The following is a 5,404-nucleotide window of genomic DNA, read 5'->3' as shown; positions in this document are numbered from 1 at the left end:
ATGTGTGATCTGGGAGACTGATGTATATTTGTGTTGCGTCTTCTTGTAAAGTGGAACTCTTGCCCTTTTTATAGTTCTATATTACTGAAGCATGCTACCGAAGAATCCAGCCTTAAAAGTTTATGAAGAGATCTTAATAAGACTTTATTTATTTGTTTTCTTTTGTTTCTAGTTGTACTTTCTATATTTTGGTACGGTCGAAAAACAACATAACCAACAAACGGTCGATTCAGAAAGCACGATTTTAATTTGTTATTAATCACCAATTTGAGATCTCAGTGTTTCAATTCATTGACATGCTTGTCGGTCCAACCTCGCTGGGCTAATATAATGGTAAGCCCCGTTGGTCACATGGCTCCGGATTGAATGAAAAATGGCAACCCAAACTCCAGCAAAGCCTTTACAACCTCGTAACGTGTTAAAGTGTTCCTCCTTGGACCAAACACTTGTAGGCGGAGGGACTTCTTCAAAACTTCGACGTCAACATGGGAATCAGCCATTGCCTGTACAATAAAAGGAACCGCTACAACCAGCACTGGAGGAACCGCCTTAATTTTCATTGTTTATGGCCAGGAGTTAGCGCGAATGCAGACCCCCCACTTAAAAATAGCGTACCCGAGTAATTGGTATAATCGCAGGGTTCAGCCCAACCGGAGTGCAATGGAAGGGCCTCGACCTGGGGGAACCGCCTTGCTGATCACACGGTATCCCCTGTACTAGGTAAGTATGAAGTCTGTACATGGGCATGCAATGTATATATTAAAGTAAAAAAACGAAGATATGTTTGCATCAATTGCGACATAATATTGTGACCGTGTGCTCCAAATTGTGCAATATTACATTGTTAAATTATTTTAATTTTGCATAAGAAACGACAGGAAAACACAAATTGGTGATATGAGAGGGAACTCTGTCCAACCTCGCTGTGCTGTATTTAGGTCGTGAGAAAACAAAAACTCGGCTGTCAAAGTCTCGTACTTTGGAGGCGATATTGAGTATTGTTTTAACTAACAAACGTATCCTGTATATGTACTGTATCGTGTTATATCCCGTGAATTTGCAATATACCACGAGTACATTTACAATCGTATTATTTCCAAATATTTTTAGTCTTTGAGAAGTCCGCACAAACTTGCATTGTAGTTCGGATTAATCAATCCTATTTAATTCCTTGACATGGGAGTCGACTCTGTCCAACCTCGCTGAGCTGTATTTGGGTCGTATATGTATCTAAAAACTTATTTGAGACATTGAGAAAAACAGGCTTGAAATTAATATATAGAAAGAGTATGAAGATTCTAGGAGGTTTAATGACAAAAGATAACAAATTTACATATATTTTTTGAAAAGATAGTCTCAAAACTGGATTTAAAAGGTTTAGATTGCTATTCTAAAAATACATTGTGTAAAGATGAATTAAATCTATGACAATACTCACTATGTTGCGTACAGTAATCAATAAAGCCGAAAAATTTGCGAAAATGCAAAGACAGCCAAAACAATTTTTAAAAAAAAACTGCAATTTGGAATCAGTGGACATAAACTTAAAACTTTGTAAATGTTTAATAGACAAACTAAGTTTGAAGTTTACTTCTAATATGTACAATACGAAAGCAAACACTAGTAGGGATGCATAGACTGTGGAGCGGGCAAGTGAGTGGCTCCGACTTTGAACTGTATAAAAAACGAAATAAAGTTCTCTGGAAAACATCCAAATAACGCCTTGCCATTAGGACAACAGTACCGACATACCAAATTTTCCTACAAGCAAGGTCTTTTATAACTAATGATTTTTGGGTTAAGAATAATTTTCGCATTTTCCACAAATTTAAGGGTCCTTAAACATTTGTGGAAAACCGGCTGCCAAACATCATCAGGAGTAATGTTATTGCAAATTAAAAACCCGCAAATGTGTGTCTCTAACCAACTTCTGCCGAAAGGAAGATCTGACGTGATTTCCATTTCCCAAATCAAAGTCCATTAGATTATTGTTTATTCATTTTAGCACCTGACATTTTGCCGTATAAATCACATCAGTAAAATAATATTGAAAAAGAATGATCAGAACAGCAGACAACAGTACTATCATCGGCATAAAGGGAAATTTAAGCTGATTGAGAGGAACCCGGTTCCAATATCAAAACATATAAAAGGGGAGTAAAACTACAGCTTTGTCTTACACCACGAGTGATTGGGAAGGGGTCAGATATAAAACCATTTACAATAACGGACGAACAGACATTATTATATAACATCCTATCTCACTTAACAAAATCTGGACCAAAATTACATGTATATGAATTCAAAACTTTAAGTAAAATGTATAATTTACTTTATTAAAAGCTTTCTCTTGATAAAGAGAAATAAAGGAACATTTTAGATCTTTCTGATCAACATAGTCTAGAAAAATTCCTTAAGGTGGCATTTCTCAAAAATAGAACGACCCTTAATGGCACTGTCTGGTTATGACAAACTTCAGTTTGGGAATTCTCTCATTAAATAAGTCTGCTAACTCCATATCGATACCTTCATCAGTAAAAAAGGTTTGTATAAAAGTCTCTGAAAGCGGCCAAAATGTCGCTAGATTCAGAAACAGAAGAAGTATCAGGTAAGTCGATCTTTTCTATAAATTTCTTATTACCTTTATCATTTTCCATTTTGAAGAAGTAACGGGAAGGCTTTTCTGAAAAATCTAAATCTGATCATAGAGCCACGAAAATTAAATGTGTGAAAATCATTAATTTGGCTCTTAATAGCCCGAACCTGGTCAATATACTCGCTAGGTGACTGCTTTTCCAAGTGACCAAGTTTGATATATTTATCCTGTAAAGAACAAAGGACAGAACACTGGACTTTAGCCTTCCGTTTATAATACTGAATGATGAAGTATTTGATAACAGACTTACAATCATCCCAGTTTTCTAAGCTAACTGGGTCACCACCAGATAAGTCAAGCCAAAAAGCTTTAAAACCAAGTTATAGAGCTCTGTCTGACAGAACACTATTTTTTGGGCTCAGTAAACACCTTAATTTTCAGGTACACGAAGTCGTGTTCTGAACTACCAGAAGGAAAAACACTATTAACTAACAAAAATTAGTTAGAAAATAAGAAATATATAATCTGTCTAATCTACACGACTCACTGTTACCGTGCCAAGTAGTAGAAACAGAGGAAGAATGCTAGAGAAGCCCTCACAGCACATTTCACACTGAATTTGCTTATTTTGGAACATACACCTTTTATGGCGTCGCAAATGTGCTCTCAAAAAGGGATTGTCTGCTGTTTCTACAGCGTTGTATTTGCAGTACTTTGATTATGTTTCTGTAATAGAACCTGGGTATTACATCTCACCTACCGTCAATTTCCAAATATTTTATTGCAAAAAATGTCAATTCGATTAGACATCAGCTACACTGTATAACCTATCTTAACCTTCATTACTTATTTTGACAGCCTTCAGATCATCGATTCCATTTAAGCTTTTGATATTCCCAAATAACAACTAGTTCTGAAGCCATTTCCCCAACACCAGTATTAACATGAAGAAAACTGTTGGTCGTCTGGTTTATGACGGGACCTCTGGCGTCATTGAGCTGTATTGGTGTTGCTTTGAGAAACTCCTCGTTTAGTCGTAGCCATTGTTATATTTTCTTTAAAATCTGACCCAAGATGTTGTTGGTGTCTCATCTTTATCCATCGGGAGTGTCTTAATATTTCTTCAATATTCGATCTTGATTGTTGGTGTTTTTATGCTTCGTTCTATTAAGAGACAGTTATTTCGGGACTTGTCACCATTGGTAAGTCATAGGACGATGGAAAGTTTATGAGGTTATGGTCCTGAAACAGCATTACATTTCTTTTATAATTAGATTTATTTCATTTAATGTTTTTAATGAATATGAACCGTGTTCCTAATACAAAACCATTTATTCTGCTATTTCAGGTATGTTATTTTTTATGGACTGAAATAAAAGTGATATTTTTGTAAGGAACGTGTTTTACCAATACAAATAATTAAAGATAATTAAAGATCGCTATTCCCTGTTCACTTTTGAACCTATTCTCCTTTACATATAAAACTTATTTATTACAATTTGCTTTTACAAAAATCAATTACGTCTCCCTTACTGATGTTTTATTCATGCAACCAGGTCATGCACATTAGCAGGCCTTGAGACCTAAATTTGAAGTTACTAACCATAAGGATGGCGCTGCTCCTGACAGTCGCAATGGATCCCTATAGAACGGTAATGGCGCTCCTACAGTGGTTATTGTTCTTAAAGGCTGTGGCAACAGGTAGGCACCGCTTTTTTGTTTGACCTACACAGGTATAAACTATCGATGTATACATGTTTAACAAAATTTGGTTTTTTAAAGTTATATGTGCCGCAACTGGACGAAAATTTTGACATGTTATTTTTTCTTCATTAATCTATTGAAAACCGTAAGGTTTGATGAATTAAGCCGTGAAAATCATTCAAATGGTTCCAGATGTCTGACAAACGTTAGTTGCAACACAGAATTTAAGTACTATAAAATTGTTGTTTTGTATACCTTATGTATGTTTATATGAAAACATACCTACAGAAATCACTTTACAATGACTAATAACATTATAAAAATGCTAAATGAAATTGTAGACCACGATTTGGCTTTATGGTCCGACCGTATGTACTCATTTCACTTCATTATAGATGTACATATAATGATTTTTGGCAGTACAGTTATCATTTTCAGCTCTTATATGTACTCGTAAAATTAAAACGTAAGCATTGAAAATACTGTAATTCTCAAAATATTTGTAACTTTTGGTAATAAATAACATATCAAAAGCTCATCTTGATTCGTGAGTATGAAAAATACGGCACATATAACTCTAACATATGAGTATCATGGTTTCCCTTACGATAACTCCAAGACTTCAACTACATAAATTACACATGTTTAATTCAATAACCTATCTGCGATTTAATCAACTAATTCCAGGTGAACGGTATACCTATAACTGAGAACAATCTCTTTTAATACTTCTCTACGAAACGGACCTAGAACTGAACGACAATTATGCAATAATAGCATTATCAACGACATAAAAAGATGTTAATGGAATTCTTTGGGATTATTTCAAACACAAAGTAACAAACTCGGTAGAAATCAATTGCGCTATGTCAGACAACAAGCTTGGTTTAAAACCATTGAGTAAAATCAGTATTTATACTCATCTTCTCCCATCAGTTTGAATTTTTATGGAAAAATCCCCTAGGTATGTCAACAGTTCTAGTGATACTTGTGAATCTTGGAGATTATATTCGTGCCATACATCAGTCTGTGACGTACCCGAAAGTCACAATTCGCCTTTTCATGTTTAGGTGATCTAGTGTTTTTTCTTTTAATTCTATTTAT

General features: G+C 34.9%; 1 non-coding gene across 1 annotated transcript; it reads right to left on the bottom strand.

The window, feature by feature from the left end:
* Nucleotides 1-570: 570 nt before the first annotated feature.
* Nucleotides 571-728, bottom strand: LOC138330447 (U1 spliceosomal RNA). The gene has a single exon (XR_011209571.1). It is a non-coding gene; the product is annotated as a U1 spliceosomal RNA (small nuclear RNA).
* Between the last annotated feature and the right edge of the window lie 4,676 nt (nt 729-5,404).

The sequence above is a fragment of the Argopecten irradians genome, chromosome 8 (genome assembly GCF_041381155.1).
Source record: "Argopecten irradians isolate NY chromosome 8, Ai_NY, whole genome shotgun sequence".
NCBI lineage: Eukaryota > Metazoa > Mollusca > Bivalvia > Pectinida > Pectinidae > Argopecten > Argopecten irradians.
The sequence above is the reverse complement of the archived record's forward strand: the minus strand, read 5'-3'. Positions and strand labels throughout refer to the sequence as shown.